This window comes from Humulus lupulus, chromosome 5 (assembly GCF_963169125.1).
Source record: "Humulus lupulus chromosome 5, drHumLupu1.1, whole genome shotgun sequence".
Taxonomy (NCBI): domain Eukaryota; kingdom Viridiplantae; phylum Streptophyta; class Magnoliopsida; order Rosales; family Cannabaceae; genus Humulus; species Humulus lupulus.
The window spans coordinates 202,560,744-202,584,359 of record NC_084797.1 but is presented as its reverse complement, the minus strand read 5'-3'; the positions used below and the strand labels follow the sequence as shown (position 1 = coordinate 202,584,359).

The 23,616-nt window shown below is 42.9% G+C and overlaps 1 protein-coding gene across 1 annotated transcript in view; it reads left to right on the top strand.

The window, feature by feature from the left end:
- Positions 1–23,616, top strand: part of LOC133778059 ((S)-ureidoglycine aminohydrolase) — a 46,914-nt gene that overhangs the window by 2,330 nt on the left and 20,968 nt on the right. The window lies entirely within an intron of this gene.

The following is a 23,616-nucleotide window of genomic DNA, read 5'->3' as shown; positions in this document are numbered from 1 at the left end:
TAAAGACAAAGGTGATTCGAGACAGGCACGGCTCAGGGAGGATGCTCGCTTATTCCTTCAGATTCGAAATTCCGTTGATGGTGAGGTAATTGGCTTGATCAATCATTGTGAGTTTGTTAAAGAACTAATGGATTATTTAGAATTTTTGTATTCTGGAAAAAGGAATCTCTCCCGCATGTATGAAGTTTGCAAAGCCTTGTACCGTGTGGACAAACAAGACCAGTCCCTCATAAACTATTTTATGACCTTCAAGAAGACGTACGAGGAGCTTAATATGTTGCTGCCTTTTAGTCCCGATGTGAAGGTTCAACAAAGCCAACAGGAGAAGATGGCTATTATGAGTTTTTTGGCTGGCCTTTCATCTGATTTTGAGTCTGCGAAGTCACAAATCATCTCCGGTTCTGAGATCTCCTCTCTCCAAGATGTCTTTAGTCACCTTTTACGCACAGAAAGTCCTCCACATGTTCCAGTTAGTGGTGCTTTAGTCGGTCGGAATAATACTTATGCTCCTGGGAGATCAAATAATCATATTGGCAACAAGGGAGGTGGCTCGCACGAATTTGAAACTTGAACGTCGGACTCAAGAACCATTATGTGCAACTACTGTAAAAAGCCAGGCCATATGAAGTTTGAGTGTCGAAAGCTTCAGTACAAAAATCAGCAAAAACACTTGGCCAACGTTGCCTCTACTGATGATACCTCTGAAAAATCAGTCCTTATTTCTGCCGATGAATTCGCCAAGTTCTCACAGTATCAAGAATCACTCAAGCCTTCATCTTCTTCTGTCACTGCTATTGCTGATTCAGGTAAATCCAATGCGTGTCTTTCCTCATCCTCCAAATGGATCATTGATTCTGGTGCCACAGATCATATGACTGGTAATTCTAATCTCTTTTCCACTTTTCAATCACATGTGTTATCCCAAAATTTTAGTTCAATGACGTGGCAATTAGAGGTGACAAGTGGCAATACATGGTCAGTAAATGGTACATTAATAGTCAATAAATGTATTGGTTCTTCGGAGTTGTGATAAAGTGATCTGACCGACCTGATAGAATTTCTGTCCGACCGGCAAAGATTTTTGACTGACCAGTTAGGAGTTTGGCCGACCAGTCAAATGTTCTGCTAGACCAGAGATGTGTCATGTTAGACCAGAGAAGTACCATGTTAGACCAGAGAAGTGTTTTGCTAGACCAGTCTCCTGTCCTGACTGACTAGTGGAGTGTTTGGCCGACCAGTGAAGTGCATGATCGACCACTCAGATGTTTTGGCCGACCAGTCATTTGTTTTGCCCGACCAGTAAAGTGTTTTGCTATACCAGAGGTGTGCTAGAGGAGTGCTTTGCTGACGAGAGGTGCTTGCATATGTCCTCAGTAACAACTTCAACCCGAATAATTCTCAACTGCCGCGAGAATCTCTCAGATATCCCGGAATAATAGCTATATTATTGTAATTTAAGTTCATTTATATTTTATTAAAGTCTGTTGGAAGAACTAAGGACCCGGTCAAAGAGAGATATTTAATGTACGATCCATGAGCCTATAAATAAAGGGCTCATGGCATCATTTAAGGGGATCTGATCTTTTTGGACAGAGAAAAAACTCTCTAGTTTGGAGACTTTGAGATTGTTACTTGGGGTATTCTTGGGGCATTTTCTAAGAGAGTTTAGAGAGAGAAACTATGTATTTTCCTACTTGCACTTAAGAAAATCAGTTGGCTCAAGTTCATTTGATCTTAAGTGTACGATATATATCACAACTCCAAGTGGATTAGGCTAATTACCAATAAATTGGGGCTGAACCACTATAAAATTATCTGTGTCGTATTTTTCTCTTGAAGGTTCATTGTAGTTTTGACGTCTACTCGTCGTTGGCCAAAATCGTGGTCAACATTTTGGTGCTTTCATTGAGAGCCTAAAGAGAAGAAACACACGACTATCATATCGAAATGGCGCCCAAGAATACCAATGTGGCATCCAAAAAGTCAGGCACGTCAAAAGAGCCTGCTAGATCAGAAGATCTTGGACCGCAGAACCCAGAGACTGAGCCTAGGGTGTTTCTCGAGGAGACCACTCCAGAAGTTGAACAACTCCAGGAAGCAATAGGCGCTTTCCAAGAGGAGATGATGCAATTCAATGCTCAGCAGGAGTCTTTCGCTGAAGAGATGGCCAAGCAGAGAGCTATGTTAGAGCAGCAAAGGCGCGATATGGAGGCCAGAAGCGAAGAGCTCAGACAGCGACAGGAGGAAGTCAACCGGAGACATCACGAAGCAGCACTTGCTCTAGAAGTGGCTACCCAATTGGCCGAAGTCAATGCTCAAGCCGCGGCACGAGCAGCCTCCCAGGGAGCAAGAAATAATAATGTGTTAAGACCTGAAAAAATAAGCAAGAACAAACCAGAAAACAAGCACAACACTAGCAAGACAGTAAGTAATTGAAGCACAAAAATTCTGGAATTTCTATTAAGAGGAATAGGAAAAATACACTCTCACAGCCACTGGTGGTATTCGAGAGACCACCAACTCTCCACACATTCAACAACTCACTCTAGGATACCCTTACAAACCAAGCCCTTACCTATTTATAAAATAAACCACAACCTATTCCCATTCCAAAACTGACAGCAATAACACACAACTTAAATAACATAATAGTAATTAATAGCAACCCATTACAATTCTGTAACCCCAGAATATGAATCAGCACCCATTACAATTCTATAACCCCAGAATATGAATCAGCACCCATTACAATTCTATAACCCCAGAATATGAATCAGCACCTTTGTTTCTTACGTCTAACATAAGTGATGTGAGTTGGAGGCCTAACATTACTCGCCGCCCAAACTCGAACCTTGTCCTCAAGGTTGAAATGGGGAAATTGCTCTGTAAGCACCCCAAAGCGCTCCCAAGAATCCTCAAAAGCTGGCAGCCCCTTCCACCTGATGAGAACCTCAGTACCCGTATAGTTGGGATGTGTGGAGGATCGCACACTAACCACCTCCAATGGTTCCACCAAAAGCTCCATGTCAGAAGAGAGATGAATAGGAATAGCAGGATAAGATGCATGCTTACCCATTGCTAGCTTAAGCTGAGAGACATGGAAGACATCATGAATCTTGGACGTAGGGGGTAACTTAAGCTGATATGCGACCTTTCCAATGCGGCGAAGTATCTCAAAGGGGCCATAAAATCTGGGAGCTAGTTTTTCATTGATTTTGCGAGCGAGGGACTGTTGTCGATAAGGCCTGAGTTTAACATAAACAAAGGTCCCGACCTCGTAATTCACATCACGACGTTTCGAATCAGCAAAGGATTGCATCTTTTGTTGGGCTCGAGAAAGGTGAGACTTTAACTCCGTCAAAATTACTTCACGTTGAATCAGTTGTTGCTCTACTTCAGCATTGGCAGCAGAACCTAACTCGTAATGGATCAAGGGCGGAGGGTCGCGACCATAAAGAGCTTTAAAAGGTGTCATGCCTGCCGAAGAGTGGAAAGAGGAATTGTAGCTATATTCAGCCCAAGATAGCCATGCAGACCAACGAGAGGGTTTATCCAAAGCAAAACAACGCAAATAGGTTTCTAAACCCCGGTTGACCACCTCGGATTGGCCATCAGTTTGTGGATGATAGGAGGAACTTCGTCTGAGTTCAGAGCCTTGCAAAGAGAACAACTCTCGCCAAAAAAGACTCATAAATATCTTATCCCGATCAAAAATAATACTCCGAGGTACGCCATGTAAGCGAACCACACCCTGAATAAAAACTTCCGCCACAGAAGGGGCAGAAAATGGATGCTTCAAAGGAATAAAGTGTGCATATTTGGAAAGTCGATCGACAAATACTAGAATAGAATCATACCCTTTTGATTTAGGTAAGCCTTCAATGAAATCCATAGTAATATCATCCCAAACTTGTTGTGGAATTGGCAAGGGTTGAAGAAGTCCAGCTGGAGACATGGCTTCATACTTGCTGCGTTGACAAACATCACATGCAGCAACAAAATTCTGGACAGATCTTTTAATGCCTTTCCAATGAAACTCAGCTGCTAAACGATGATAAGTACGACGTATTCCAGCATGCCCTCCGACCACCCCGCAATGGAATTCGCGAAGCAATAATGGAATATAAGAAGAATCAGCCGGTAAAACGAGTTTCCCATTGTATCTCAAATGGCCCCCAACAAGTGAATATGCAGAATAAGAAGCGGGATCTTGCTGCACGCAGTGCTTGATATTAGAAAGAAAGGCATCAACATCAACTTGCTCCTTGAGTTCCTCAAAATCTTGAATGATTATGGCAGAAAGTGTACCCAGCGAGACTTCAACTGGTAATCGTGAAAGGGCATCAGCAGCAGTATTGGCACTTCCTGGCTTGTATTGAATGTCAAAATCATAGCTCATAAGCTTTAATAACCATTTATGATGCTCGCCATCGACAACTCGCTGATCTAATAAAAATTTTAAGCTGCGTTGGTCTGTACGAACTATGAACTTTTGACCAAGAAGATATGGACGCCACTTCTTAATAGCGAAAACAATTGCCATTAGTTCCCTCTCATAAACAGATTTAATGCGAGAGACAGAGCTGAGCTTGTGACTGTAAAAAGCAATGGGACGATCTTCTTGCATAAGGACAGCTCCCAACCCAAAACCAGATGCATCTGATTCAATCACAAATTGCTTAGAAAAATCAGGTAGCGCAAGCACTGGTACACTAATCATGGCTTCTTTAAGTTGGCGGAAAGCTGCCTCCGCTTCCGCATTCCACCGAAAAGCGTCTTTCTTCAGTTGCTGAGTTAATGGCCATGCGATCTTGCTGTAATCTCGCACAAAACGAAAACGACGATAATAGCCAGGAAGGCCTAGAAAACCTCGTAAGGAACGAAGACTGGTTGGTTGAGGCCAGTCCACCATGGCTTGTACTTTTGTTGGATCAGCTGAGACTTCGGTATCATCAATGATATGCCCTAGATACTCAATCCTCGTTTGAGCAAAAACACATTTCTTAGAATTAGCATATAATTGATTTGCACGCAATAAAGAAAAAACACATTGTAAGTGATAAAGATGACTTTCTTCAGATGAACTGTATATCAGAATATCATCAAAGAAAACAAGAACAAATTTTCAGAGATATTCACGAAAAACCTCATTCATCAAGGATTGGAAAGTGGAGGGGGCATTGGTAAGCCCAAACGGCATGACAAGAAACTCGTAATGCCCTTCATGAGTGCGAAAAGCAGTCTTGGGCACGTCTTCTCCACGGACACGAATCTGATGATATCCGGATTTAAGATCGATCTTGCTAAATACTTGGGCTCCATGTAATTCATCCAATAATTCCTCAATAACAAGGATAGGAAATTTATCGGGAACCGTTGCTCGATTCAAAGCACGATAGTCAACACAAAAGCGCCAACTCCCATCTTTTTTCTTCACCAATAAAACTGGGCTAGAATACGGACTCGAACTAGGTTGGATAATCCCAGCCGCTAGCATCTCAGCCACCAACCGCTCAATTTCATCTTTTTGAAATTGAGGTTATCGATAAGGACGAACCGAAATTGGTGAGGTGCCCTCCTTGAGAATAATGGTATGGTCCTTGACTCTAGTTGGGGGCAAGCAAGAAGGCATGTTGAAGACATCACTAAAATTAGTTAAGAGAGTGGCCACCGTTGGCGACGATATAGCCGGCGAAGCCGAGTTATCCAAATCAGGTGCCAATAAAGTCATGTGCCCAAGTTCCAACAGCAGACCATGCCCCTCATGAGTGATCGTTCGCATCATGGCGTTTAAGGAAACTTGAGCTTTGCTCAAAGAAGGATCCCCCTGAAGCTTAACCCTCGAGCCTCCCACTGAAAACCTCATACACATGGTACCCCAGTTCATGTAAGATTCCCCAAGAGTAGACAACCATTGGTACCCCAAAATTACTTCCGAACTGCCCAAACGCAGAGGAAAGAAATCTGCAATCACATCAAATTGTTCCAGGTGTAAGCAAACTTGTCGGCATACCCCCATAGTACGAACCTCATCACCATTGCCCATAGCGACTCCGAACTCTCGTGTATGGCTAATAGGCAATTTTATCTCTTCAGCTAGGCTTGCTGAAATAAAATTATGTGAGGCTCCAGAATCAATTAAAATCACAACCTCTCGTTCGCCAATCAGGCCACGCACCTTCATAGTGTGTGGAGAGGATAGACCCACTAAGGAAGAAAGGGATAACACTGGAGATTCTGGTTCATCCTCCACCATTGAGTTGTCGGTAGTGGCTTTCGCGATCAGTTCATCATCACCTGAATCTTCTGGTTCCTCATTGACCCATAAAACTTGAAGTTTCTTCTTCTTACAGCGGTGTCTTGGACTAAATTTTTCATCACAACGAAAACAAAGTCCCTTCTCTCGTCTGGCTTGCATCTCTGCATCAGTTAATCTGCGAAAAGAAGATTGGTTAGGGGGTTTTGAAACTGATATATTAGAGGAAACTGGTCGATTAACAGGTATGGTGGATGCGTGAGAAGATCGGTGAGTGAAAGTAGCACCAGAAGGAGTACGTTGCCCCATTGATAAATTGGGTCCAAATCGGTATGACAAAAGGGCCTGATTTTTGTCTTCAATTTTCTGGGCTAATTTCATTTTCCTAACAAGGCCCACGGGCTCCAAAATTTTGAGTTCATCACGTAGCCCTTTTATAAAAATACTTTCCAATACTTGTTCCGATAAATCACGGAGAGGGGCTGAAAGTATTTCAAACTGCTTTATATACATCTGAACTGTGGTGAGTTGTCGAAGAGAAAAAAGTTGCTCGTGAAGTGACCCTTCTTGAGATGACCGGAAACGTTCGAGAAGCATGTCACGGAATTCGTTCCAGCCGCGAAAAGGTCGTCTTCCATCCTCCCAATAATACCATGAAAGAGCATCACCCTCAAGACACACCACTGCTGCGCGAAGCTTCTCTGAAGGAAGCATGTGGTTGATGTCGAAATACCTCTCAGCACGGAACAACCATCCATCTGGATTAACCCCATCGAAAATGGGCAGCTCCAACTTCCTGGGTAACAAATCAGACAAGTTTCTAGGCGTAAGTAACTCCGCAGAATTTTCGACGTCCATACTCTTCTCCTTATCCTTACTAGAAGTTGCCGCTGGATTCGGATTCGCACCAGATCCAACAGAAGGTTGAGGACCCAAGTTGGGCCTTTGATGAATAAAGTCATCGAACTGCCAAACAAGGGCGCAAATACTTGACTCCAGGTCTGGAATTTTATCGATTTCGTTGTGTAGTTTTTCAATTTCGAGTCCCTGGAACTCAGATCGCAGCAGGCCAAATTTAGTGTGAATGGCCTCCAATTTTTCCTCCAAATCGTCGACCCGGTTCTCCACCCGTTTCACGCCCGCCATAGCCCAGGAAGGAGACTGCTCTGATACCACTGTTAAGACTTGAAAAAATAAGCAAGAACAAACCAGAAACCAAGCACAACACTAGCAAGACAGTAAGTAATTGAAGCACAAAAGTTCTGGAATTTCTATTAAGAGGAATAGGAAAAATACACTCTCACAGCCACTGGTGGTATTCGAGAGACCACCAACTCTCCACACATTCAACAACTCACTCTAGGATACCCTTACAAACCAAGCCCTTACCTATTTATAAAATAAACCACAACCTATTCCCATTCCAAAATTGACAGCAATAACACACAACTTAAATAACATAATAGTAATTAATAGCAACCCATTACAATTCTATAACCCCAGAATATGAATCAGCACCCATTACAATTCTATAACCCCAGAATATGAATCAGCACCTTTGTTTCTTACGTCTGACATAAGTGATGTGAGTTGGAGGCCTAACATAATACTGATCGGAGGACCACTGACAGAGCCAATTCTCGTGGACCGGACAGAAGCAGGAGTAACCTCCCTGGTCGGGAAGATGATGGGGTCCGCTCTAGAACTGCATCAACGCAGAGGGAGAACTCTAGAACTCCCTCCAGGAGCCACCGATCAGAAACTTCTAGATTAGGGAGTCAACGATCGGGTAGTAAAAAGACTCCACCTAGGTAGGATCAGGCCAGAACTCCTTGAGATAAGAGGACTTCACAATTCAAAGATGGGCATGGTCGTGACGAGGCTGATAGTCATCATACCGACCAGTCAAAGAAAAAGGAGGGCAACGACCAACAAGGAGGAAAAGACTGCTCGGGACGTACCGAAAAGCCTTCACTGCACCCCGACCAACAACATAGTAGGAGAGAGCAAGTCCTGCGTAGTAAGCCCTCTGGAAAATCGAAGAGTACGGTGTTCGATCGGGCAGGAGAGCATGCTTCCTGGAATGATCTAAGGGATGTTATCACCAACAAGAGGAGGACCGTCCCGGTCGAAGGGAAAAATCTGAACCGCCCTGCCAGTCAAGTAGAAATACTTGACGACAGTGCACCAGATGGTAATGTCCGACCAGGCGGTCAAGACCTTGGAACTTCGTCAGTTGCACCAGCCATCCAAGCCCAGCTTGACGTGCTAACAGCTGTAGTGCAAGGTTTGTCAAAATGACCTTCTGGGATGGATGCGATAGACCACCGGAGTGGCAGCCCATTTTGTGCCCGGATTAGAGCAACCCAGCCGCTGGCAAAATATAAAGCACCGGTTCTGCCAGTATATACAGAAAAGGCAGATCCCATCAGACATGTTGGGAAATTTGAGGACCAGATGGAATTGCTCGGACTAAGTGATGATTATCGGTGTAGAGTTTTCCCGACTACTTTGTCAGATACTGCCCAGGAATGGTATTGGAAGTTTAAACCGAACTCCATTACCTCTTGGGAAGCATTCAGGAAGAAGTTTTGTAGACAATTCAACACTGCCCGGACTCCATCAGTTTATGCCAACCACTTGGCAAATATCAAACAAGGAAAAGATGAGTCTTTAAAGAATTATATACAGAGATTCATGAGAAAAGCCAATAGAGCAACTGCTGTAGGAGACGAGGGGAAGATGGTTGCCATATCTGCTGGGATAACTTATCGGAGCCCTTTGTGGGATAGTATACATAGAAATCCAATTTCAATACTTCAACAATTTCTTGACCGAGCAGACAAGTATATGTAATTGGATGATGCAATCGAGAAAGAGGAGAATGGCATAAACAATCCGGGCAGATCAACTGACCCTCCTAAGAATGATGGAAAGAAACGTGGAAATAACGGGTCTGACCACTATGAGGAAAAGAAAGCAAAGTTGAGTTCAAACAAAAAGCCAACCAAGTATGAGCCTCAGTTCACTAATTACACCACTCTCTCGACCAGCCGAGCGGAAATATATCTTGCTAGTCATGAAGAGGTTTCCTATAAGAAACCTCCACCCATCAGGAAAGAGATGAGGAAGTGAGACATGAATAAGTTTTGTCGTTTCCATAGAGATTATGGTCACGACACGAATGAGTGCAATCACTTCAAGGACGAGATAGAGTTTCTTCTCCGGTCGGGCAAGTTGAGAAAGTACTGGGCAGAGACACCCCAAGGAGAAGGAGGCAGTAGCAATCCTGGGTTCAAACGACAAAGATCTCCACCCTTGCAGCCCGGACCTATGGACTTTACCTTAGACACTATATGTGGAGGTCCACACTTGGCTGAGGATAGCAACGAAGTAAGGGAGAGGTATGCTGAGTGGGAGTGCTAGGATCAGGAGCCACTGGAATGACGAGCGTCTGTGAATATATTATTTCTAAATACCGCTTTCAGGTACTTTAATTTCAAGTTGTTTAACTTGTTATTTAAATTTGGTTTATGAGCTGGTTATTTGCTGACCAGTCATCTATTTTTGAACAATTTTTGTTGTTTAAGACTTGTTATTAGACACGTATTGTCCTTTTTTAATTTACGAGTAATAAAAGAGATTACGCGCAGCGTGGTCGATTCTTGCTACAAATGTGTATGTGTGTTAATTATTCGAACAGTGTTCCACTGGTCGGTAAAATCGGACAGTGTTCAACTGGTCGATACCTTCAAGTAGTGTTCAATTGCTCGAATATTTTCAATATATTCTATGTGTTTCACGAGTAATTAACTGCTCGAACAAATTCAGTCAAGTAGCAAGTGACTAAAAATCTTACAATCCTCGATCATTTGGGGGGGCACATGGGGTATACTGGTATGTAATTTAACACAGGCAATGAGAACACGAATTAAGATATCTGTTTTTAGGCTGACTTGTAAATTTTCGAAGTCCAAAAAGGCCATTAAGCTGACTTGTTTGACAAAGCTTAAGTAACTTGGAATTTTTTTAAAATTTCAAGTTAGAAGCAGATATTCGTGTGACAATAAATATCATGCTCATAAAATGTTAGAGCAATAAGAGTGAGAAAGTATACTTAGTGTGGATTAATGAAATGTCTAGAATTTCTAAAGTTAGAAAACTAAGTACTCATGTGAAAATATAAGGCATACATCAGAATGACTTTACTATTCACAAAAAACTTATAACTTTTTAAGTCTAAAAAGACTTAGAATGTTTTAAGTTAACAAAGAAAAGTAAAGTATAAATGCCAATAGCTCGGCTGTACGAGAAAAATATCAAAGCTGCTAAGCAACAATTGTCTTCACAAGAAAAAAGAGTAAACTACTGGCCAGGTACAAAGTTTAGCTAATCAGGTGCAAAGTTTTCTAGGTCGGGAGAGCAGATACAACTTCCCTGGTTGGCTGAGTATATATCACTGCTCGAGTTGGAAACTCTGTTGTTAAGCATGACTAACAGCGATGGGTCCCTGGAGTGAATCAAACAAACACGAACAAATGAATGTAAAGTAAATACCACATAGTGGAAACATGTTTTTGAGAAGAGAAGTCAAATTTCCCCAAGATTGTTCGAGAGAAATCAATCTCTCAAAATACTTTTGAGAGATTTGAACAAAGTGTTTTGATGGTGTTTGGAGGGATAAATTTTAGGCATGTGCTTAAATGGCTATGCCATATGCCCGGTCGGTTGGGTGATGGCCGAGCGGACACCGAGCGTGTCCGAGCAGGCCCGCGCGCGCGTCCGAAGGCTGGTGTCCGAGTAGCCAAGGCTGCGTCCGATTAGGTGTGGGCTGTGTCCGACTAGCTGGGGCTGCGTCCGAGCGACTGAGGCTGGCATGTGTGCATCCGAGGAGATACACACCCGAGCGGTTGGGGTGCATGGCCGAGCGGCTGGAGGAACCGCGTGTCCGAGTGGCTCGAGGGGGACGCCTAGGGGATGCGCGTCCGAAGAGTTGGCCATCCGAGGAGATGCGCACCCGAAGGGCTAGGTGTCCGAAATAGCTGGGCATCCGAGGAGCAAGGGCATGCATCCGAATAGTTCGATCGGCTAGGAGTGGCCAAGGTTATGGGTTTGATGGGCTAAAAGGGAACCTATTTTCTTGATTTTGAATTATGCAAACAAGATCAAAAAGTTGAATTTCAAGGGTTCAACAAACTTCAAGATAACATCAATGATTATCCTATATTCGTGAGCCCAAAAAAGCACTGGAAATAGGAAACTGATAACTACCGTTTTTATGGACAGAAAAGTTAAGTCGTGGGTTTACTACAAAAGTGAAGGTTACTGACCGGATGGAAGCTTTTGGATGACCTCAAAAACATTTTGCTAGAGAAAAAGTTTATCATACGAGTAAATCATATAATAAACTTGGGGGGCAAATGTTATCCTCAAAATTTCAGTTCAATGACGTGGCAATCAGAAGTTTCAAGTGGCAATATATGGTCAGTAAATGGCACATTAATAGTCAATAAATGTATTGGTTCTTCGGAGTTGTGATAAAGTGATCTGACCGACCTGATAGAATTTCTGTCCGACCGGCAAAGATTTTTGATTGACCAGTTAGGAGTTTGGCCGACCAGTCAAATGTTCTGCTAGACCAGAGATGTGTCATGTTAGACCAGAGAAGTACCATGTTAGACCAGAGAAGTGTTTTGCTAGACCAGTTACCTGTCTTGACCGACCAGTGGAGTGTTTGGCCGACCAGTCATTTGTTTTGCCCGACCAGTAAAGTGTTTTGCTATACCAGAGGTGTGCTAGAGGAGTGCTTTGCTGACGAGAGGTGCTTGCCTATGTCCTCAGTAACAACTTCAACCCGAATCATTCTCAACTGCCGCGAGAATCTCTCAGATATCCCGGAATAATAGCTATATTATTGTAATTTAAGTTCATTTATATTTTATTAAAGTCTGTTGGAAGAACTAAGGACTCGGTCAAAGGGAGATATTTAATGTACGATCCATGAACCTATAAATAAAGGGCTCATGGCATCATTTAAGGGGTTCTGATCTTTTTGGACTGAGAAAAAACTCTCTAGTTTGGAGACTTTGGGACTGTTACTTGGGGTATTCTTGGGGCATTTTCTAAGAGAGTTTAGAGAGAGAAACTATGTATTTTCCTACTTACACTTAAGGCACTCAGTTGGCTCAAGTTCATCTGATCTTAAGTGAAGGATATATATCACAACTCCTAGTGTATTAGGCTATTACCAATAAATTGGGGCTGAACCACTATAAAATTATCTGTGTCGTATTTTTCTCTTGAAGGTTCATTGTAGTTTTGACGTCTACTCGTTGTTGGCCAAAATCGTGGTCAACAACATGCTTCCACTCATACCGTTACTTTAGCTGACGGGTCGTCATCTTGTGTTTGTGGATCTGGCACTATCAATCCTACCCCTTTGCTTTCTTTGTTCTCTGTCTTACATTTATCTAATTTATCCTTTAATTTGCTTTCTGTCAGCCAACTCACTCGTAATCTTAACTGTTGCATCTCATTTTTTCCTGATTATTGTTTATTTCAGGATCTTATTTATTTCAGGATCTTATGACGAAGAAGATTATTGGTAAATGACATGAGTCTGGAGGCCTCTATGTTCTTGACCCACTGCCGTCAACTTCTATTGCTTGCTCTAGTGTCACGCTTTCGAAGCTCATTGTCGATTGGGTCACCCATCTCTTCCTTTGCTCAAGAAGCTTTGTCCTCAGTATAGTAAGGTGTCTTCGTTAGATTGTGAGTCGTGTCAATTTGCCAAACACCATCGTCTTAGTTCAAGTCCTAGAATTAATAAACGTGCTAGTGTCCCTTTTGAATTAGTTCATTATGATGTTTGGGGTCCTTCACCTATTTTGTTTAAACCTCGATTAAGATATTTTGTTACTTTTGTAGATGATTATTCTCATGTAACTTGGTTATTCTTAATGAAAAATCGTTCTTTGTTGTAGAGAGAGTGTAGTGAGAGAGAGAGTGTAGTGAGAGAGAGAGTGTATGTCTAGATCTAAAGTGCACCATAACCCTACTGGCTATGGGAAGAAATATGTCCACTTCCCCACTGGATATGGACAAAAATCTGTTTCGGGGGATCCCAGTTTGTCCTCTGGTCAGAGGTATTGGAGTTTTAGTACTGCCTTCAAGGTGTTTATGTTGACCCTTTCTAGGGATGGTGGCTCAGTTAGGATTTGCGAGAGGACAAGGCTATCAGGTTACAAGATTTCATTATCTTTAGACGCATCTTTGTGGCTGTTCGAAGAAGTAGAGTGGTTGATTGATGCTAAAGTTAACCTTAGGGCTCATCGGAGGAGAACTTACAGGAATATTTCCATGAGGGTGTTGTTGGACTGCGTTCAAAATGTTAGAGGAGTTTTTTTGAAGATTTCCGTCCTCAATAACAGCGCTTTCAACTCGATCATCATTCCGGAGGAGGACTTTGCCAAGGGATGGAAAGGGTTAGCGGACTGCCTGAGTCACCTGATTAGGAAGAAAGGCTTTTATTCTCAAGGATTTCTCGGAAGAAGGGTGGATAAAAAAGTCTCCTGGGCTTCCATCATTAAAGGAAATTCCAATAAGTTGATCATGGATGAGAAGGAAGTGGCAGTTACACGGGAAAATGATTTATTAAAGGAAAGCCAAACAATGGTAACAGGGGATGAGGCATCTTTCGACTGGCGGTTGGTTGTCTTCATGTTCAGAATGGACAGTCGATCCCCTTGGTCGGCTGTTCATGAGGGAGTCCAAAGTTGGTGGGGGAAAAAGTTACGTGTTTCGAATTTCTCAGACGATAGGGCTTTAATTTGGTGTGCAAATGAGAGGGAGCAGGAGAGGTTGGTCTCCACTGATTCGGTCACCATTCCCGGAGTGTCAACAGTCTCCTTTGCTAAATGGAGTTGGAGAAATCAATTGGTGGAAAGGAAAATATCTTGTAAACATGAATGGATTGGTATTGAAGGTATTCCGTTGAATATTTGGAACCACCATGTTTTCAAGGTGATTGGTTCAATTTGTGGAGGGCTATTAGCTATAGACAAGAATACTTTGGAAGGGAAGAATTTTTTCTGTGCCTATATTAAAGTGGTTGGGGATGCCTCGGGTTTTATTCCAAGCAGTATCTCCCTTCCGTATGATGGCGATCTGCTCTCCTTGCGTCTGGTTAAGCATCGTGGGAAGAAGTTTCAGCCGGTCAGAAAAGTTTGGGTGAGGAAATTGCCCAGGGAGCCTTTGACTGGACCGGTATCCGTGGCAGGGGTTAGTTTGGAGGAGAAGACGGGGCTCAATTGTGAAGAGGAGATGGATGGGGAAGATGAGAAGCTTGGAGGCGGCGCCATGGTGGTCAAGGGCGGTCGGAAACTGCAGACCGTAGGGAGAGGTTTTGCGCCAATTATGGTAGACATTAATGAGAATTCGAATTCTTCCCGTAACTGTTGCATGCCTTTAAAGAAATTTTTTAATAGATTAAAGTCAGATTTATCTATTAATTATAGTGGGCTGGCCAACACGTGTTTCTCTTTAAAAAAGGAGATTCAAATCCCTTTTTACACGTGGCAATTTAAGAAGAGAGGTTTGGTTTTTTCAGCAGATTCATTGGGCTGGATTCAAATTTATTTGGCAAATGGGCCTTGTCTTTTTAAAATGAATGTCAAGTCAAGGGCTCTCTTCAATCCAATGGGTGTTTTAAATTTTTTGGGCCACAGTATGGGCTGGGCAGGTTCAAAATCTATGCTGAACAGTTTGAAAGGAATTATTCCTAAGTACCCTGATAGTTTTTCACATGGGGGATATTGTCTTCTGGGATGGTTCGCTGCGGAAGGAGTTCCCTAGGAAGCAGAGTGTTCTGTTGGAGAATTTAGAGGAGAATGAGTCAGAATTTCAAGCGAAGGTGGCTGGATGGAAAGTGTATTCTCGCAGGCAAATTAACAGTAGCGTAGAAAGTATGCACTTTACAGAAGATCAAGGTGGGGGGAGCCTTCGTTTGACACAGTCTTGGAGGAGGACGACTTTGTTTTTCCAATAGTTGAAGAGCTTGATTCAGGCAGCTCCGAAGATGAATTTGTGGATGATGATGGTGACGGTGAACTGATGGACGATGAGGACAGTGTTGAACAGGTGAGAAACTTGTGGGATGGAGGAAGATTTGAAGAAGGTGCTAAGTTTGAGGTAGTTCACGGGGTTGCGAGCGTAGAGGTGTCATTGGAGGGAGGTACGTCGCAGGAAAAGCCAGCCTCTCTGGACACAATTAGGAGCAAGGATGATGATAAGTTCAGCGAGTCATCTAGACTTCTTAAATCCATGGCTTCTTTGGGTATCTCGGTGATTCCATCTACTATGGGAGGGGAAAATAAAGGAGACTCTGTCATTCTATCTCAGAAGAGTTATCGGGAAGTACGCAAGCTGAGCTTCAATGTTAACTATGAAAACAAGAAAAAGAAGGGTTTGGGGCATAGTTACAAGTTATGAGGATGCTTACTTGGAACGTGAGGGGTTGTGGCAATAAAGGAAAACGGAAAGCGATTAAGGAATTGATCTGTAAAGTTAATCCAGACATCATTGTTCTACAAGAAGTAAAAAGGGTGTCAATAGATAGGAGTTTCATTGGAAGCATTTGGAGATCTAGGTTTAAAGCTTGGATTTATCAGCATCCGATAGGTCGTTCGGGAGGCACCTTGGTAGTTTGGGATACGAGGAGTGTCTCTGTAATTGATTCTTTAGTCGGGGATTATTCAGTTTCAGTTTGCTTGGAGGCTGAGGGGAAGGACCCTTGGTGGTTCTCAGGCGTGTATGGTCCTGTAGTCTATGGTATGGTAACAGTGATAGTTTTTGGGATGAATTGGCTGGGTTGAGTGCTATTTGTGGGGATAAATGGTGTGTTGGGGGAGATTTCAATGTGGTTAGAAGAGTTGAGGAGAAATTGAATAGTATTTCTAATACTAGGAGTATGAAGATGTTCGACGCTTTGATTAGAGAATTAAAATTGGTTGATCCAAAGCTTCAAAATGGTCGTTATACGTGGTCAAACTATAGACATAAGCCAATTTGTTGTAGGCTGGATAGGTTCTTCCACACTCCCTCGTGGTCAGAATTTTATCCCTTCATTCGTCAATAAGCTTTGGTTCGAGTAGTTTCTGATCATAGTCCGGTGGTGTTGGATTCTAGTCCTCCTTCTTGGGGCCCTTCTCCTTTCAGATTTGCTAATTCTTTGTTGGAGCACAAGGATTTCTCTCGACATTTCTAGGATTGGTGGGCTTCGGCTAAGGTGCAAGGGGGGCTAGGAATGAAGTTTATGTCAAAGCTAGCTTTTCTTCGCGATTATATTAAGAAGTGGAGTCGACAGGTCTTTGGGGAGAGGAAAATGCGAAAACTTTTTTTGGAAAGGAGACTGTTTGAGTTGGATAGATTGGAGGAAGGGGGTTCGTGGAATGAGCATTTTCTTTTGGAATGCTCAAAATTGAAAGAGGATTGGTAGCAAATTGTTTTTGAGGAAGAAAGAAGTGTTTGGTTCAAGGTGAAGTGCCAGTGGGCCAAGGAAGGGGATGCTAACTCCAAACTTTTCCATAGCATTCTTAGTGCTCGAAAAGCGAGGAATTTCATCTCTAGGATTGAGGAAGAGGATGGAACTATTTGGGGTAAAGAGCCTGATATTGAAAGGGCTATTGTAGGTTTTTATTTGTCTTTGTATTCGGCGGTTTCGAGAGAATGGATTGGGGTGGACGGGATTTCCTGGTCTCCAATTCTGTCGGATATGGCTTCTTTCCTCGAGCGTCCATTTTCTGAAGACGAAATTAGACAAGTGGTTTTTGCGTGTAATGGCTCTAAAGCCCCGGGGCCAGTGGATTTTCCATTGCAGTATATCAGAAGAATTGGGATGTTATGAAAGATGATCTGCTGGATGCCTTTCATGGTTTTTTCAAGGATGGTGTCATTCACGGAAGGACCAATGAAACCTTCATTTGCCTTATTCCGACGAAATTAAATAGCTGTCGGGTTAGGGACTACAGGCCTATTAGTCTGGTCACTAGTCTGTACAAAGTTATTTCAAAAGTGTTGGATTATAGACTTCGAGGAGTTCTTTCAGACACAATAGCCGAAAATCAAGGTGCTTTTGTCGAAGGAAGGCAGATTTTGGACACAGTTTTGATTGCAAACGAGGCAGTGGAGGAATATAGAAGCAAAGGAAGAAAAGGTTGGGTGTTTAAAATAGATTTCACTAAAGCTTATGATTGTGTGGACTGGGGTTTCTTGGATTTAGTTTTGGAAAAGAAAGGCTTTGGTGAAGTTTGGAGGAGGTGGATGCGTGGATGTTTATCCTCTACATCTTACTCTGTCTTTATAAATGGGCGTCCAAGGGGAAAGTTTAAAGGTTATAGGGGTCTCCGCCAGGGGATTCTTTGTCTCCCTTCTTGTTTACTTTGGTAGCGGATGTTTTGGGCAGAATGGTAGATAAGGCTAAAAGCGTCTCGACATTTAGAGGTTTCTCAGTGGGAAAGGATAAAGTCGACGTCAGCCACCTTCAGTTTGCAGATGATACGATTTTCTTTGCAAATGATGAGGAGTCCTTGGTGGTGCTCTTGGACATTCTAAAGGTTTTTGGTGTTGTGTCTGGGTTATCTATCAATTTGCAGAAATGTCAGCTGCTGGGGATTAATATGTAGACGGAGTTGGTTGATCAAAAAGCTAGTGAGATTGGGTGTGAAGTGGGCCAGTGGCCAATTTAGTACTTGGGGCTTCCTTTGGGGGCTTCCCCTCGTTCCAAAGGGTTTTGGGACCCTGTTATCTCTAAATGTGCTAATCGGTTGGATTCCTGGAAGAGTGCTTTTTTGTCTAGAGGTGGGAGGTTGACTCTTATTCAATCTGTTTTGTCTTCCCTTCCCGTGTACTACTTGTCGCTTTTTCGTATTCCTAAGAATGTGGCGATGGTTATTGAGAAATTGATGCGCGACTTTTTATGGGAAGGTGCGGACAAGTCAGGGGCCGATCACTTGGTCTCCTGGAACGATGTATGTAATTCTCGTAGTCACGGGGCTTGGGGATTGGGAATTTGGTTTTGAGGAATAAGGCTTTTCTCATGAAGTGGTTGTGGCGGTTTCCCTTGGAAAAATTGTCTTTGTGGCATAGGGTGGTCAAAAGTAGGTATGGTGATGATGGTGGCTTCTGGGATACAGATTGTGGGGGTAGATTGTCTGTTCGTGGTCCTTGGAGAGACATCACTTTGCTGTACGAGGAGTATAGGCGCTGGGTTTACTTCAAAGTGGGAAGGGGCGACAGGATTCGATTCTGGGAGGATACGTGGATTGGTGACTGCTCCTTGAGGTCGCGTTTCAATGATTTATTCAGGGTGTCCGAGGCAGCGAAAGTTTCGATCAAAGATATGGTAGTGGCGGAGGGTGGTAGTAGATCAGGTGGACTAGGTTGGGACTTCAGATTTAGAAGGAATTTATTTGATAGGGAGGTTCCTAGCTTGATTGAGATGTTAGATTTGATTAAGGATGTGGATCTTCCGGATATTTTGGAGGATAAAAGGATCTGGAATCCAGACAGCAGCGGGGTTTTCAGTTGCCAGACGGCCTTTCATAGTTTGGCCTATGCTCATTTAGGCCCAGAGTTGCCGTGGGCAAAAAGGTTATGGAAAAGTGGTGTTCCTTCCAAAGTTAAAGTGTTTGGATGGTTATTATTCTTAGACAAGTTAAGTGTCCATGGTAATTTGCAGAGGAGAAGACCTTTCCATTACTTGTCGCCAAATTGGTGTGTTAACTGTAAAAAGGAAAGTGAGTCAATGGGTCATGTGTTTCTACGGTGTTCGTTCGCCAGTGCTTTATGGAATAAAGTGTTACATGAGTTTGGGGTCTATTGGTGTATGCCTTTCTCTTGTGCGCACTTGTTCCTTTCTCAGTTAGAGGGAGGAAAGAGGATGGTGCACTTATGGCAGTGTACTGTCCTGGCTACTTTTTGGGCTATTTGGTTGGAGAGGAATAGTAGGATCTTTGAAGAGTCCTCTTCTTCAGTGGACTCTCTTTGGGATAAAATCAGGTTTTGGGTAGCCACGTGGGTGTATAGAACGAAAGATTTTGAGGGTGTGTTCTTTTTGAACCTTCGTAGGAAGTGGGTGTATTTATGGTCGTAATTTATGTTTCTTACTTTCCCTTTGTTACCACGGTATTCCTCCGCCATAAGTGAGGGTTTTCAATGTTATTGAGAGGAGGTCTTTTTTGACCTCTATCTCCTCTTTTAAAAAAAAAAGAAAAATCGTTTTTTGTTGTTCTCTATATTTTGTGCATTTTGTGCTGAGATCAAAACTCAATTCAATGTTTCTATTCATACTTTGCAAAGTGATAATGCCAAAGAATATACATCACATTTATTTCACTCATATATGGTTCAGAATGGTATGCTTCATGAAACTTCTTGTGTTGATACTGCATCTCAAAATGGCGTCGCAGAACGTAAAAATAGACATCTTCTTGAATCTGCACGAGCCCTCTTATTTCAAATGAATGTTCCTAAACTTTTTTGGGCCGATGCCATTTCTACAGCATGTTTTCTCATTAATCGCATGCCATCTTCTGTTCTTAATGGTGAGATTCCTTATAAGGTCCTTTTTCCCTATAAGTCACTGTTCCTAGTTAATCTTAAGATATTTGGTAGTACTTGTTTCGTTCGAGATGTTCGTCCGCAAGTCACTAAATTAGATCCATAGTCATTAAAATATGTATTCCTTGGTTATTCTCGTCTTCAGAAAGGGTATAGGTGTTATTATCCCAGTCTTAACAAATATCTCGTCTCAATTGATGTTACCTTCATGGAAGACACCTTACTTTCCATCCACACCTATTTTTACTAGTCAGGGGAGGATGATGATTTGTTGGTATACTCTATCACATCTTCTGATCCTGTCCCAGCCACAAACACAGCTCTAATCAGGCCTCCTATTACGCGAGTCTACTCTAGGCGTCCACCTCTTGATTCATATCCTGCACCTGCTCCTTCGTCATCAAATCCGGTCCAAAATGATGATCTTCCTATTGCCTTACGCAAAGGTAAACGTCAGTGCACTCACCCTATTTCTTCTTTTGTTTCTTATAATCACTTGTCATCTTTATTTTGTTCTTTTATTGCTTCTCTTGATTCTGTCCCTATTCCTAAAATGGTTTGTGAAGCCATATCTCTTCCTGGTTGGCATAATGCAATGATAGAGGAGATGAATGCTTTAGATGACAATGGTACTTGTGATTTGGTCGATTTACCTTCAGGGAAACGGACTATTGGATGCAAATGGGTATTTGCTGTTAAGGTTAATCCGGATGGGTCAGTTGCTCGATTGAAAGCTCGTCTTGTCGCTAAGGGCTATGCTCAAACTTATGGAGTGGATTATTTTGACACTTTTTCCCCAGTTGCAAAATTGCATCTGTTCGATTGTTCATTTCAATGGCAGCAACTCATCACTGGCCTTTGCATCAACTTGATATAAAGAATGCGTTTCTTCATGGTGATCTTCAGGAGGAGGTGTATATGGAGCAACCTCTTGGTTTTGTTGCTCAGGGGGAGTATGGCCGAGTTTGTCGTCTTCGAAAGTCTTTGTATGGTTTGAAACAGAGTCCCCGGGCTTGGTTTGGTAAATTTAGTCAGGTTGTTGAAAATTTTGGCATGATGAAAAGTAAGTTAGATCATTCTGTCTTCCACAAACAATCAGAATTTGGTATCATTTTGTTAGTTGTGTATGTGGATGATATTGTGATTACTGGAAGTGATACTGTGGGAATCTTATCTCTCAAGTCTTTTCTTCATACTTAGTTTCATACAAAGGACTTGGGGATGCTAAAGTATTTCTTGGGTGTTGAAGTCACAGGGAGTAAGAAAGGTATTTTTCTATCTCCGAGAAAGTATGTTCTTGACTTGTTAACTGAGACAGGAAAATTGGGAGCAAAGCCTTGTAGTGCTCCAATGACGCCGAACATGCACCTTACAAAAGATGGAGAACTATTTGAGGATTCTGAGAGATATAGAAGGTTGGTTGGAAAGCTGAATTACCTTGCGTGTTCATTATAGACGACAAAGAAATAACCAAATCATGAATCCTCAACATAGTCAAGAAGCAGCAAACTCATCTGGTCGGTGCTTTAAATCAGCTTGTAGCTTCATTCTGTGTTGGGCTCGAAGGAGATGCATTCGGAGGTCATTGAGGATGGCATCACGAGATTCAAGTAACTCGTCAACCGATGATACTATGCTAGTACCTTTTTTGTAAGGTATGAGAGGTGGGGGGTCACGCCCATATAATGCTCGAAAAGGGGTACTCTTTAGTGAAGAATGGTAGGAGGTATTTTAAGAGTACTCTGCCCAAGCAAGCCATTTGGACCATTGTTTTGGTTGCTGGCAAGAAAAACACCGTAAATATGTCTCAAGGCAGCGATTTAACACCTCGGTTTGTCCATCCGTCTGAGAGTGGTAAGCAGTACTCTTTTTTAAAATCGTTCCTTGCAACTTAAAAAGATGACTTCAAAATAGGCTAAGGAAGATCCGGTCTCTATCAGAAACTATGGATTGGGGCAGTCCATGTAATCTAACCACCTCTCTCATGAAAGAATCAGCTACTGTTGGAGCAGAAAAAGGGTGCTTCAGCTTGATAAAATGGGCATAGTGTTAGGCTCGACTACCTGCAAATCTGGAGATAACCCAATAAAACAGTACCAAAACAGAAAGAACAGAACAAATAACCTAGGCTGATCAAGAAGCTGTGAAATGTGTATTAATCAACCAAATTGATACAGGTTCCACAGGGATTCGAGAGCCTGGGACTCTCCGGCTGTAATTAGCAAAAGCTAGTACATGCATGACCTTCTCTTTCCTTCTCACTCAATATATTCAGCTACTCATTATTATCTACAATTACTAAACAGCCCCTTCCTATAGACCAAACTACCCCTGGTGCGTGGACTTGGTTCTCCTAGCATAAGTGAATCGAATCGAATGCAAAAGCTAGTACATGCATGACCTTCTCTTTCCTTCTCACTCAATATATTCAGCTACTCATTATTATCTACAATTACTAAACAGCCCCTTCCTATAGACCAAACTACCCCTGGTGCGTGGACTTGGTTCTCCTAGCATAAGTGAATCGAATAGGAGGCCTAACATTACCCCCCCCCCCCCCCCCCCTATATCATTAACCTTGTCCTCAAGGTTAAAAGACAGAAATTGATGGCGAATGGTCTCAAACTTCTCCCAAGTGGCTTCAAGCAGCGGTAAGTCTTTCCACTGAATTAACACTTCGAGCGGCTGGTTGGGGTCGTCCTTGGCATGACGGACATTGAGGAGCACTTCAGGTTCAACAATCAGCTCCAAATCAGCAGTCAATGTTGGAGGAAAAGTGGGCGAAGAGTGTGACGCCCCGACAGCAGCGTGGAGCTGAGACACATGGAAAATAGGGTGGATGGCTGAAGTAGCGGGCAGGTCCACGCGATACGCTACTGCCCCAATCCGAGACAGCACCTTAAAGGGACCATAAAAACGTGCAGCCAGTTTTTCATTCTTCCGAATGGCCAAGGACTTCTGTCGGTAGGGTTGAAGTTTCACAAACACCAAATCTCCCACTTGAAACTCCACATGTCGCCTAGACAAATCTGCCGCTGTCTTCATCTTTTGTTGTGCCCGCAGTAGATGCATCTTTAAATCGTCTAAAAATGCATCCCGGTCCTCCAATAACTGCTCGACAGCCACCGCCGTTGTTTTGCCATTCTCATAGCGAATCAAAGTTGGAGGATCTCGGCCATAAAGTACTTTAAAAGGGGTGCACCCCAGAGCTGAGTGAAACGTTGTATTGTACCAATATTCAGCCCAAGACAGCCACTTCGCCCACACCCTCGGCTTCTCTGATGCAAAACAGCGTAAATATGTCTCAAGGCAGCGATTTACAACTTCAGTTTGGCCGTCGGTCTGGGGGTGGTACACGGTACTCCGCTTCAGTTCGGTACCTTGTAAACGAAACAGTTCTGTTGCTGAGAAAAATGCGGTCCCGGTCAGATACTATCGAGCGCGGTACTCCATGCAACCTGACCACAAAGTCAAGGAATTTCTCAGCCACGATCCGGGCATTGAAAGGATGCTTTAGGCCAATAAAATGGCTATATTTACTCAGTCGATCCACCACTACCAAGATCGAGTCTACCCCGTCCGACTTGGGCAGCCCCTCAATGAAATCCATGGACACATCTTCCCAAACCCGCTCGGGCAGCAATAGTGGTTGTAATAATCCCGCAGGGGACATGGCCATGCTCTTGTTCTGCTGACATACCTCACACTGACGCACAAAATCCGTCACCGCCTTCTTCATACCC